The sequence below is a fragment of the Musca autumnalis genome, unplaced genomic scaffold (assembly GCF_047663935.1).
Source record: "Musca autumnalis isolate F117 unplaced genomic scaffold, ASM4766393v1 scaffold_4, whole genome shotgun sequence".
NCBI classification, from domain to species: Eukaryota; Metazoa; Arthropoda; class Insecta; order Diptera; family Muscidae; genus Musca; species Musca autumnalis.
This window is the reverse complement of record NW_027411977.1, coordinates 1,149,581-1,164,438: the sequence shown is the minus strand read 5'-3', so window position 1 is coordinate 1,164,438 and position 14,858 is coordinate 1,149,581.

Here is a 14,858-nt window from a genome sequence, read left to right as displayed (position 1 = left end):
CTATTGATCTTAAGCGCTTTAGCGTGATCTCTACCATGTCAAATATGATGGTAGTTTTGTTACTTTTTATGTTTTGAGTTATGTTTTACTTAAACACACCTCAAAAGAAATGGCCAGGAATTCGTTCAACTTGATAATAGCTTCTAACGTTTAATTGACCTTATTAGGAGGAAGACATCTGCGCAGGCACAAGTAATTTATTAAGATATTAATATATCAATGATAATTTGTTAATAAAGAAACAATTCGATAGATATTAATTTGACATATTAAGGAGGATTTATTTAAAGAAATAGCTGTAGAGAAGCTAGATAAAAAATACATTGCCCCTTTTTATTATCGTGATCTAATAAAAATACATATGCATACATACATATGTATTCCACAAAGAGATGATTACGACTTCAATTTCTTGAAAATGTACATATTTAAACTAAACGTAAGGGCTATGAAAAATATTTATTTTTTCTTGTTAAACACACTTCATGGAATCCCATTTGCTTTGCAGATTTCATTTCTTTTTAAACGGAGAACAATGATTTTTTACTATCATTGATTAAAAATTCCAAACATTTTTTTCAATTAATTGCAATAAGTTATTTTTAGTCATTGTTGGATTGACACCGTCGCACGTATGAACGAATAAATATCGTTTGTGCAAAAACAAAATAATTAATGTTATAAAATTGTTTTAGTAACTGCATATTATTCTTGTGCAAATCGAATTAAAACAATTTTTGATGTTGAAAATTAAAAACAGAGGAATTAGTTTAGCATTTTGGGTTTCTTAATCATACAACATACAGACAGTTGTGCCGGATTTAATAAAACCACTGGATTTCAAATGTCAATTCCATAGCGCAAACGTCAAATAAATCCGCATAAAGAAGGTAAACCCGGCAAAATGCTCTAATGTAAACACCGTTGTAGATGTTACAATCACAAATCTTTTGACATGCAGTTTTTTTAAAGAACATATTCAAAATCTAAACGAAATAACAGTTATGTTATATTTTTATTGAGAACAAGTAAGAAAACGTTAAGTTTGGCCGGACCGAATTTTTTATACCCTCCACCAAAATTAAATTGAAAGAGAATGGAATAATTATTTTCCTTTCATCTACGAAAGTACTTAGCTCCACCTAATTACCAAATTTCAACCATTTTGGTGGGATAATGAAGCTAAAACCTTCAAAATACCGAATATCGGGAGGTAACGTTCTATGGAGGCTATATGAAGGCGTGGACCTATACCAACAAATTTCAGGTGGAACGATTTTTTATATCCTCAACGAAGACGAATTACCAAATTTCATTTTTGTGAGATACAGAAGCTAAAACCTTCAAAATGCCGACTATCGGGAGGTACCGTTCAATGGGGGCTATATGAAGGCGTGAACCTATACCAACAAATTTCAAGTGGAAAGTTCTATACATCCAACGATAACTAAATATCAAATTTCAGCCATTTTGGTGGGATAATGAAGCGAAAACCTCCAAGATACCGAATATTGGGAGGTACCGTTCTATGGAGACTATATTTAGGCTGTTTGTACTGTTCGACTGCAGAGCACTTAAAACACTAAGGTAATGTACCACCCAATCAGTTTATTATGATTTGTCAGGAAAATTTAATATTTAATATTTTATGTTTTTTTTTTTTTTTTTTAATAAATACAAATTTCATATTTTTGACCAAAGTTCGCAACGTGTTTAACTAATTTAAACATACATGGATGTAACAGTTTGTCTTAATTTTTCATTTAATCAAGTTTAACCAAATATTTCATTTTCCTAAGAAAACATAATACCTTTCTTATTTTTTAGTGTTCCAACACGTGGTGGCACGATTTTGAGTGATCCAGCAGTCGGAACACTACGATTTTTAGTGCTCCGGCATGCGGTACACTACGATTATCGTTGTGTTCCGGTACAGTATCACTAAAATATTTTTTAGTATTTGTGTTCCGGAGCGGTACGTTATCGTGCTGTACCCAGCAAAAATTTGGATCCATTAGTCATTACGTAACCCATTACAAAGTAATGTAAACAAGCTTCTTTTCCCATTACAAGTAATCTGAAAAGTAATGGGATACTTCTTAAAAAAAAATTACAAGGCAAACCTACTTACTTTGCTCCTCACTAAGTAATGAGGACGGTGGCACAGTGAGTGTGTGTCCGACTATAAATCCTAGGGTTGTGTGTTCAACGCTCACTGTCGGCACCCGAGTTTTTTTAATTAAAAAATAACAGTTCGTGGTGCACATGTGCACTGCACATTTAAGTTCTTAAGCAACCCTTAATGTTCGCGTGCGTGGCATAGTATATAGTGTCTTTGGCTAGAAATCAGAGGGTTCGTGTGTTCAACTCGCACAGCGAGCGAAATAAAATAAAGTAAAATAAAAGTAAGAAGTGTGATGAAATTAAAAAAAAAACTCTACATCAACTGTTCTAAAAATAGAATTTTTTTCAACTTCTAGTGGCCACAGAATAACTAGTTATTCTAGTGGTCATAAAATAACTACAAACTGAGTGCGACATGCCCTTGTAAAAATAATGGCGAAGAAAGGGGGTTTGCGAGTAGTTACGGTTGCTAAAAATCCCTTACAAAACCCATGATTTTGGGAGGACTTTTTTTTGCTGGGGTAGCTATTCATCAGAGGTACGGTACAGAACATTATGGTACGGTACAATAGTGTTTTTTTTTCGAACACTGACTACAACCATGATGAACAATAAGGTGGAGTCAAACGATCAGCTGATTCCACCAAATCTGGTGAAGATGACGGATTTTATTAAGGTTGCTGCCTTGTTGTTGTACACTTTACATGACCTGTTCAATAGACCTTGATTACAATGGCATCATAATTTTTCTTGAATTATTCACTCAAAATCTCAAAATGACCAACTAAAATGGCTGTTTGGCACAATAATTACATTGTGCAACAAAATTCAATTTTTTTAGAATGATGGGAAAAGCCTAGTAGATGATGAAAGTAGTGCTAAAAATATGAGACACGTGTATCGGCGTTTTTAATGTTTACGTCGGAAAGTAACCAAGTAGGCAGGGCAAGTTCCGCCCATTTCTAGTTTTTTTGAAATGTTCGACATAATTTATCTTGGAATCTTCGTATTTTAGGTATATAAAGTCTTTGGCAACTTTACTGAGGAGGATATGGGGAATATCTTTGTTAAAAGTTTTATCCCTCATGCGGTTCATCAAAAGGGTATTGTTGGTCTTTTTTTTTTCAAAAAAATTTCAAAAACTCTTTTAAAATGTGATCATATCAAATTATCTTATCAAAATTATTCGTCATAAAATTTTACTATAGATCTCAGAACACAACAAATCTGTAAATCTTATCTAATCGCCAGGAATCTCGAAAAACGAAAACACGTTTTAGGGTTAAAGTCGGACTTCATCCGAGTTTATTTCAAATTATCCCACAAAACATAATTGCAAAGGCAAAAATATAGCTATTTCATGAATGACGTAACAAATCTAGTTAGAATATAGCCATTTATGTAAATTTCTGGGGTTAATTCCGTAAATGTCAACAAAGCAGGAGTTACTTCGATCATTGTATTATTTTGGACGACGACAAATCGTGTATGTGACAGCCCATATGACACCTATATTTTCACTGAACCATAGCCGTAGACCTCTCACGTATTTTAACATACTATATAAGCAACCAATGGCTTATCCTAACTAACGTACTTTTAAGTTAAAAATACGCAATAATTTTTTAAATATATATTCACCACAAATATTTCAAAAAATGTTTATAGACTCATAGTGAAATTTGATTTGGAAAATTTCTTTATTTAACAATATCCCCAAAAAGTGAATGATTTTGTGAGATTTTAATCCAGCATGGAGTTATGTAAAATTAACAGTACAAAATTAAAACATATAATTTCATCCTAAAATGTACAAATTTGTAATAAAATTTTCTTATGGAAATAGTATACCCAGATATATGGTTTAATCTGAAACTCATAGTGGAATTTTGTGTATAATTTTTCTTTTTTTGGCACTTTTCACCTCATATTACTTTCATGCATCAAATCGAAAAAATTCATTTCTTTGGTAACCCATAGTGAAACCTGACGAAGAATATTTTTGTCTTTGATGTCATCTCTCTAAGTTTATGTTTTGTGGGACAGGTTTGAACCATCTCAGATAAAGACCGACTTTAACCCTAAAATGTGTTTTTCATTTTTTGTCATTCCTGGCGATTATATAAGATTTACAGATTCTGAGACCTATAGTAAAAATTTATGATGAATATTTTTGTAGAATATTTGAATTTGATATGATCACATTTTAAAGGAGTTTTTTAAAAAAAGGACCAAAAAGACCCTTTTGATGAACCGCATGAGGGATAAAACTTTTAACAAAAATATTCCCCATATCCTCCTCAGTAAAGTTGCCGAAGACACTGTATACCTAAAATACGAGGATTCCAAGATATCTTAATTCGAACATTTCGGAAAAACTAGAAATGGACGGAACTTTCCCCGCCTATTTTGGTTATTTTCAGACGTAAACTTTAAAAACGCCGATGCACGTGTCTCATATTTTAGCTCTACTTTCATCATCTACTCAGTTTTCCTTGTCATTTTTTTGGTTGTCGCACAGTGTTACAAAGGGAAGCGTGTAGCCATTGTTATCTTGACTTATAAAATGAAAACTGTTTTATATTTTTCAGAACTTCAGAAGCGTTGCGGGTTGTTGTTGTAGCAGCATAGAAACCTACTTAGATGCATAGGTTTGATGCTAGGTTGGCAGTAACTGGTCGAAACACTATGGTTTCGTATGAGTCCGGTACGAAAACCCCCGCTGCCGTGGGATTGATTCTTTGGTATCGATTTTTGTTGAAGTGAAAAGGGACGTTACCCACTATTTGTTGAGTAAAGATTTAAAGAAACTACATATCGCTCGCTCATTTACTCAAAGTCATGCCACTGACTTAAAAAAACGTTTTCTTAGTTAGCAATTTCTAGTTTTAGAACATTGATGGCGTTTTTATTGGGACAGCTGTTGAAATTTTGTTTCTTCACAATAGTTGTTATTCTTTTAATATTTAAACGACTTCTACGTTATCTTGTGTCAAATTTTCATGCTGATATCTCTGAAACTAAATGCACTAAAACATTTCAAATCGTGCTTGATCCTGCACAGAAACTTAGTACTGATATCTTGCCAGCTCTTTGCAAAATATGGTCCAAATAGTTATTTTATTTTTTGTTTAATAGCCTTTTTAAGTTGAAAAGCCAAATTTCAATCCCCAAATTAAAACACGTTTTTCGCGAAACTGGATTTTTTGAGATGTGTAACTCTTTGAGTAAATTAGCGATATGATAAACGAAAAATGTTAATCAATTTACAACAGACTTATTGGCCTACGCGATTTGACGAACTTTAAACTAGAAATCTGAGGAAGAGCACACGAAGGCTAAAAGTTTCAAAAGAGACATTTTAACACATGCATTCTGACTTCATTTGTCTTGCAATAACTTCCCAATAAACACTTCCTTTTGTCCGTTGTTTTCCGTATATGCGTTTTATTTTGTTTCCATATCTTTTGTAGCTCCTAGGGTTTATTTCAATCGGGGCTAAAGTCCTAAGACATAATCTTCAATTAGACACTTCAATCACTTTTTATTAAAACTTTAGAAATTTTGTCAAACTTGGATATTATACTCGCAGTACAGTAAAAAAAGGCATGTGTATAAGCGGGAAGAAATAACCTGAAAGTCCCTATTGATCCCTTGTATGCAAAAAGTTATTCTTATTTGAATATTTTCGATACTCACTTTGTAGTATGTGATTTTCTATATACACACTATGATCCAAACTTACGTTTAGCTAAAAATGTTTGAAATACAATATGCTATGGCGATAATTTAAAAATTTTATATTAAAATAACATTTTTGAGACGTTTTAAGCATTTTTTAAAAAATAATGTTTTGTTTCCTTTAAAATTTATAGCTTTCCTGGAATCGGGCCTTCTTTAAAATAATATTTTTTTTAAATAAAAAATATTCTCTCTACATTTCTAACAAATCCCTGAATTTTAATGCATGTAGTAACATTTATATCACATATTTATGTTTTCGTCCAAAATCGAAAATTCTAAAGAATGGGTTTTATACATTATTGAATCGCACTAGGGTGGTGCGATTTGTAAGGAAGGAAACAAATCTTAATGGGCGCTTCCCGTTTCTGATTCTTGAGATTGTAGGGGCAAGAAAATCGAGCTTCCCGATTTTGACTTGAACAACAGGATCTCTTTTCGTCGGCCAAAATACAATATTACTATATACGGATTTGATACGTTCTTTATAAGTTTTCCTAGTTTACAGATTCAAGATTACAATGGTCTTTGGATGAATGAAGAAATTGAAAAATTACACTGTGCTACAGTGAAAATTTGCAGGGGTTCTAATGCATAAATTCGGTTTTGTGGGAGTCCATAGAAGACGAAAATACCTTTGGTTTCTTTGGATCACTTCGGTTTTTAATTTTTTAATGGTAAATGTAGTGAAAAATGGGCTTTCTTGGATTTTCAACTTTAAACTGACATTACTTCTTTTTTCCATAACCGATTTGCACACACTGTTTTTCATTATAAAGGGGAGAGTAATGCCTTTCGAATTTTTTTTTTTTTTTTTTTATTAGTTGTTGCTTTTTTTCCACTTCATTCCACTTTCGAATAAGCCATAGATTTTTAAAATCGGTTAACAAATGGATAAGTTATAGTGGTTTAAGTGTGTCAAAAACGCATTAAAAAAAAGAAAAATGTTTTTCCTTGTGCTCTAGGCTGCGTAAATGACACCTAACAGCTCAATTATTTACAGTTAGCAAGTAGGAAATTTAGTTGGCTTTCCAAAATGGGAAAAACCAACAAAATCCGTTGAAAAGTGAATACGTTATGGCATTTTTTGTGTTTCAACTTTTTGGTTTTTTTCATATTTTCCTTTATAAAACATTGATACCTTGTGCGTAATTGTTAAGCAGGATAATCACAATTAGAATCATACATGCTAAGATACCCATCTTTTATAAAGGAAAATATGAAAAACCCAAAAAGTTGAAACACAAAAAAAATGCCATAACGCATTCACTTTTCAACGGATTTTGTTGGTTTTTCCCATTTTGGAAAGCCAACTAAATTTCCTACTAGCTAACTGTAAATAATTATACTGTTAGGTGTCATTTACGCAGCATAGAGCACAAGGAAAAACATTTTACTTTTTTTTAATGCGTTTTTGTCACACTTAAACCACTATAACTTATCATAACTTAGCCATTTGTTAACCGATTTTAAAAATCTATGGCTTGTTCGCAAGGCATTACTGTCCCCTTTATAATGAAAAACAGGTTGTGCAAATCGGTTGTGGAAAAAAGAAGTAATGTCCGTTTAAATTTGAAAATCCGAGAAAGCCCATTTTTCACTACATTTACCGTTATAAAATAAAAACCCGAAGTGACCCAAAGAAACCAAAGGTATTTTCGTCTTCTATGGACTCCCGCAAAACCAAATTTGTGCATCAGAAATCCTGCAAAAAAATTTTGTCCACTTTTGTATCACAGTGTTATTAAAGTTAGAAGCAAATCATTAAAAGTGCTTCTGAAATAAGTGAATTAATTATAGTTATACCCCCTAGCGTATAACTATCATACTATAAATAAAACAATTTTTATAAATCATACGCCGGTGGGGATAAAATTCCAGAATTTAATAAATTTATGACAATAAAATAACAAATAAAGGATGAACAATGTTGAAAAATGCTTTTGTGATGTACTAGAGAGTCCTTAATTATTATCGGGGATACAATTTTTATCTCAGTACTTACTTACTTAGGTGGCTTTTTACAGAACATTTGTTCCATAGTTCCGAAGTAAGAAAGGACCTCCAATCCTCTCTGTTTCCTTCTGTATTTTTTCCAATCTGGGATATGTAGCTTTCTGATGTCTCGTTTCACTTGTTCGCTCCAATGAAGCTTTGGCCTCTATATCTGCGTGAACCTCCATGCTGGCCGTATTTATTAGCCTTTTTAGCGGGTTCATCATCACTCTATCTTATGACATGGCCTAGCCATCGCAATCGTTATATCTCGATTCGTTCAACTATACTGATATTGTATAGTTGATACAGCTCGTTGTTCATACGACGTCTATATTCGCCGTCATCGCAGACAGTGTTTTGTAAAGTGTTACTTTTGTTTGACGGGATTTGGCTTTATTCATAAACTGCTTACTCAGCCCAAAGTAGCATCTGTTGGCCAACACTATTCTTCTTCGTATTTCACAACTGATGTTGTTTGTTGTGCTTATGGTGGTGCTGAGGCAGACGAAGTCCTTTACTACCTCAAAATTGTAGGTACCAACATTCACAAATGGTGCGAGATCTGTGGACGTATTACGCGTCGATACCATCAACTTGGTTTTATAGCCGTTTACTGCCAGACCGACTTTAGCAGATTCCTTTCGACTTTTGCCAATGTGTCAGTTACTTCCTTTACCGATCGATTAATGATGTCAGTATCGTTAGCATAAGCAAGTAACATGTAGCTATTTGGTGTAAATTGTGTCATTTCTTGTAACTTTTGTCTCTCTTATAACATTTTCCAGCAGGATGTTGAGGAGATCACACTAAGGAGAGGTTCTTTCCCATTTTAACTGAGGACCTAGTATCAGTTAAAGTCATCTTGCAAAGCCGAATGAGCTTTGCGGGATGCCAAATTTAGGCATGGCTTGGAATACATCTGAGGGTAAGGGGCTGTCGATCGCTGCCTTATAATCGACAAAATGGTGGTAGATGTCGATCTGCATATCTTGGGTCTTTTTCAGGACTTGCCGCAGGGTAAATATCTGGTCAATGGTGGATTTGCCCGGTCTAAAGTCGCACTGATAGGGTCCAATTATTTCCATAGGCTTTAGTAGCTCACACAGTATGCCAGATACTATTTTATATGCAATAGGGACTCATACCCCTGTAATTAGAGCATACAGTCTTATCTCCCTTCTTGTGGACTGGACATAGGATGCTCAGGTTCATATCGTCGGGAACGCAGTCTTTCTGACAGATGATGCAAACTAGCTGATGAATACACCTTATCAGCGTGGCGCCTCCGGATTTGAACAGCTCGGCTGGTACGCGATCGGCTCCTGCGGCCTTATTATTCTTCAGCCGATTTATTGCTGTCTTTACCTCATCTTGGCGTGGCGATATACATTCAATACCATCTTCAGGGATTGGATCTGTGGTATCTTCGTTGTCTTCGTTAGTATTGGATACCAGCAGTTTGGAAAAATGTTATTTCCATATCCCAAGCACACTATCTGTATCAGTGACCAAACTACCTTGTTGGACTCTGTATGTGCCTGTACCAAAGCCATCAGTTTGATGCTTCACTCTTTGGTAGAATTTTCTTCTTTTGGACTCTTGTACATCTCGATTTTTTCACACTCTCTATTTCTCTCTTTTACCTGCGGAAAAGACGTTTCTATTGCAGCCATGCACGCGTCTTTACGAAAAAGTGAACTACAACTCTCTTTCCCATACAAAAAACAAAATAGCATTCTCTTCTTGTGCATCATTGCTATTGTCTCCTTTTCTCCCAATACCTCACTCGTGCGCTACGCTTTGCTACTGATTGTAGAGTAGCCCTATATGCCGAATTTTTTCTCTTGGGTAGCAGCACGACAATCCTGGTCATACCATGGGTTTCATGGTGGAGATCTCTGATATCCAAGTATATGTTCCCAATGCGCTGATATGTTATCGGGACGAGGAATGCTTTCATTAAGAATTTGGGCCAGTTGAGTGGAATATGATGTGGCTATCTGTTGTGTTTTCAGCTTACCGATGTCCAACTTTCGTGCTGTGTCTGTTCGTGCTTTATTTGCAACGTTTAGACGGGAACGTACCTTTGCTGCAACAAGGTAGTGGTCCGAGTCTATGTTTGCAAATTACAGCCAATTTGGTTGTAAAATGTGGCTAATAGGTAAAAAATACCTTAAATCGGGAGGTACGGCTATATGCAGACTATATCAAAACATGGACCCAGGGACTCCATTTTCAATACCTTTAATAATATTGATATACGAAAGTTTGGAGCCAAATTTTGTCAGCCTACGTCAAGTGGTTCGGCAGATAAAGAGTTTTTACCCAATATTTGGGTAAATACTCGAAATCGGGGTACCCTTATATGGCGGTTATAAGAAAACGTGAACCTACGTTGACAAATGTTTGCAAGGATATTTTATACTTATTAAGGACTCACTGTGCCAAATTACAGCCAATTTGGTTGTAAAATGTGGCTAATAGATGAAAAACCCTTAAATCGGGAGGTACAGCTAAGTATATGGGAGCTATATCAAAACATGGACCCAGGGACTCCATTTTCAATACCTTTAATACTATTGATATAAGAAAGTTTTGAGCCATATGTCGTCAGCCTACGTCAAGTGGTTCGACAGTTAAAGAGTTTTTACCCAACATTTGGGTAAATACCCGAGTAAAACTTCCATTTTGAAACAATTTCACAGCCTATACCCAAGAATTGGGTGTGAGATGTTATTTTGGCGATTCAATATAGTAAATACCCATATAAATACCCACAAATGGGTATTTACCCACCGTGTGGGTATTTACCGGGTAAATAACCGGTAAATACCATCTCTAAGAATATATCATTGGTCTGTTCGTCCTTGTCTTCGGTTGGAGCATGAGCGCAGATTTTCCTTTTATCCATATTGTAGCAAGTCTTTCATTCACTGGGGTTAAGCTGGAGACCAGATGTTTTAGCCTGCGACCAACAACAAAACCGCAACTAAACTCATGCTGCTATAATACAGTGCGTCACCTTTAGGTGTTGTTGTTACGTTTTTCCCAATCCATCGTATTTCCTGTATGGCAGTTATATCGGCCTTGTACTTTTCAAGTACATCTGCCAGCGAGTAAAGTGCACCTTCTCTATAAAGAGTGCGAACATTCCAGGTGTAGATTCGCAGATCGTGTTCCGTAAAACGTTTGCGGCAGTCGTCAACTTTAGAGTGGGGTGTTTTTTTTTTTTTTTTTGCTTTCCTTTTTTATAGTAGGCTGCTTTTTTCTAGTGGAGGGTTACTAACGCGACGCCCAAACCCATGTTTATAACGTTTTTATGGTGAACGGCTCATGTTAGCCATGTTAAAGCATGTCAGGACCGTTCCTTGGTATCTTTCATACCCTACGTCACCCAGTATTGGATCGAAAATCTCAAACGTGACAAAAGTCTGATAAAAAACTTCAAGTCAAAATCGGGAGGCTCAATTTTCATGGTAAACGGACTTTTTTGCTCAGTATAATCCCTGGAATCAGAAACGAGAAGCCCCCTTAAGATATTCAAATCACCCCACCCTAATAAACACATTTTCACTTGTAGAATATTGAAATTCTGAGCGAAAACGATATATTCTAATATGTTTCAGTTAAATTTGTTACAATAAAAGTGACAGCAGAATGAAATAGCGCGATCGAAAAGATTAATAATGAATATTACTGAAAAAATTATTGGCGAAGTTATAAAACCTACAAAATCCTCTGTATTTGAATATTAGAGATATGACACACGTTCAGAAAACGTTATTGGCGAACACGATTCCGTTTGTATTAGCTGCAGCTAGATTTAAGAAATTTGAACCCATTTTCATGTGACATTCAATTTGCAATAAAATATTTAAAAACAAAGAAAAAAATCAGAAATTTATTTTTATGGTGTATTTGATATACATACATACATCTGTCAGAACCTTCAAATGTCGTTGAATATTTTCTATACGAACGTGAACACTCCCTGTTTTAAAATTTCAACAATGCATTGAATAATATAAAATAAGTATTAAGCTATCAGTCGGTCTTGTCGACAGAAAAATATCCTCAGCCTTTGCGCCGATTATAATCGACAAAAAAGTAATTATTTTACTACTATTTCGACAAATGACAGAGGCAAGCAACACTACCTAAAAGAACAAAATTCTCTTTCCGTCAAAATTCTTCAAATTAGAACAAATTGAGGTTTTCTGGTCTACTTTCTCAGAAAGTATACAATCCCCCCAAAGTATTGAGTTTTCGTAATTGGGACCTTAAGGAATACATGCGACAAAGAATTCGAAACGATCTAAAAACACATCAAAAATGAAGTTATTCCTCAAACAGATTTAGTATTTATTGTGTCTACTGTAGCCTTTTTGAGTCTTTATTTCTATTGAGACCAATTTGGATTTATGTTAAGCACCCAGTTAGCATTCGGAAGATTGTTTTTTTCAAAGATCACATTGCGGAGTCTTTTTAGAGTCCTTTTGGTGATCAAAAAGTGATTAAGTCGTTGTATGATCAGAAAGGGACTCGAAAGTGACTCCCTGTAATGATTAAAAAGAGTTCAATTTAAAATACAACAACAAATGTACAGCAATCATAAATAAATCATTGAGACGTTTAAAATGTGACAATTTTTTCGTAATTTATTGGCACAGTTTGATCATCTGAAGACTGGAAAATGCTTAATCAAAAGAGGGTTTGAAAAGTGATTATAATTAGGTGTCTTCTGATCATATTTCGAACAGATTGGTGATTAAACGAAGATTGTTTTGTTTTTTTATATATAATTCCCATATACACTTCCTCCATAACTTTGATATACATGGTACATATAATATGAAGAGTTTTGACAAACACATGTCCAGGTTTTGTCAAGTGAAATGAAGACAGTGAATGAAGAAACAGTGTACTTAACCAACAGCTAACAAAAATGAATAATTAAAAATCATAACAAACCATAAAAGAAGACAAAACTTATAAAAGAAACAAAACAAAACAAACGAAAGAAACAAAAAAAGGATAAAAAAGGAAATTCTTCTGATTTTTCCTTCATATTTTGTTCTAACGACTCATAAACGATTATAAACATGACTCAAAAAAGGCTCGAAAAAGAGTCAAAAATTAATCAATAAATCACCACTAAATGATTAAAATACGACTCGAAAAAGACTTTATATACCATCAGAAAATGGTCGAAAATTACTCTAAACTAATGCAGAATAAGACTCATTTGTGATTTGTTTAGAAGAGTCGCCTCGTAACCTCGTTTTCCTCCCGACAAAGGAGTCATTTGTGATCAGAAAATGAGCTCACATTCCAGCTTTTCAAGCGTGCAGTCGGATCAAAAAAGACTTGAATTTGATTAAAATTTTCAAAAAATGCTGGCTGGGGTAAATTCAATTTTGGTTTTGACAAAATTGTGGGCAAAATTCTCTTATTTTTCCAAAACAACAAGTTGGGATATTCTTTCAAATTTTCATTAGATAATAAAGCTTCTTCTTTTTGTTGTTTTTCTTTCTAGGAGAGTTTTATTATTATAATTTATAGAGCCTTTTGAAATCCGTTGTCACAGATAACTGACAAAATCGTTAAAATTAAAACGAAAAATTATTAAAGAAGAGTACCAATAAAAGTTCACGAAAGTGTTTTTATCGGTAGGACTTTATTTTGGTTGCTACTTTTACGAAAAAACTTGTTAATTACCGAAATTATAAGCATTTTGTTGTTGTTGATAATTTGGTCGAATTCAATTTATAATTGTTATGTTATAATTGTTATATTGACCTCTAATATTTCTGCAAATAAAACAAGAGTTTATTGCATTTATTCCCACCGTTTCGTCACGGTTATTGTGACTTCATTTTAATTTTAGCGTTTTTTGTTGGCAACCAAAAATGAGTTAAAGAATCTCACTACTGAAAACATGTTTCTAGTTTCTTCTTGGCCAAAATATGCAAAATGTGCGGTGTGAATTAGTTTTCTTCACCACCGGATAAAATTTGCCACGATTGTTATTTTTACGATTTAAATGTGGTCATATCGAGTAGATGGGCGTAGGGTGATTGTGTTGAAAATAAACAATAAACTCTATTTTCTATGGAAACATTATTGACGTATTGTCTGAGTTGATTAAATCTCTTTAAACATATTTTAATATTGAATAGTTAGAAACTATGAACGTACATACATATTCATAAATCATGAAAATGATCTTTGTGTTCAGAAGATTTCATTTTTATTGAGTGGCGAAAACATCTGTGTTTCATTAAAGAAGATAAGAGATTTGTTCAACTACCCAACAGATGTGGTTTTTATTAAACGAATGATTTAATCGCTAATTTTGTTTATTTCCCGCAAAATTGTTTACGGTAGATGTGTCCGTGTCTGAGTGTGTTTTCTCAAAAAAATTAATGGGGTGTTAATTTACTTAAACAAAATTCACCTTTGAAACAAATTTATTTGGTGCAAAATGTATAGTAATTTGCAATAAAGTACACATTTTTATTTAAAGAATATTTTGAACGAAAGTCAAAACGAAATGTATGAATGTCCATGAATTGAGCATTGTATAGCAATGTGTTGATTTCAGATCAAAATAAAATGCTAAACATAGTAGGTCAAATAATCCTTAAATGTTACTTTAGGTAAAATACAGTCGAACTTCTCTATAACGAATTTTTCTCTATAACGAGAAAAAAAAATAGAAAACACAGCTTTTTCCAGTTAATTTTCACCTATATTAACCTCTCTATAAAGAACTTCCCTAGAACGAATACTTTTCTATAACGAAGTTTTTTTATTGCACAAGTGGGAATTATCACTCAAAATAACCTCTCTATAACGAATTATTGTCAAACATTTTCTCATTGCTAAATGAGAAACAAAACACATTCATAACGCTCTTTTTATTAAAGTGCACTTTAAAAAAGGGAAGCAAAACTCATTTATCATGAAATGAAAATTGCTTCGATATAAGTTAA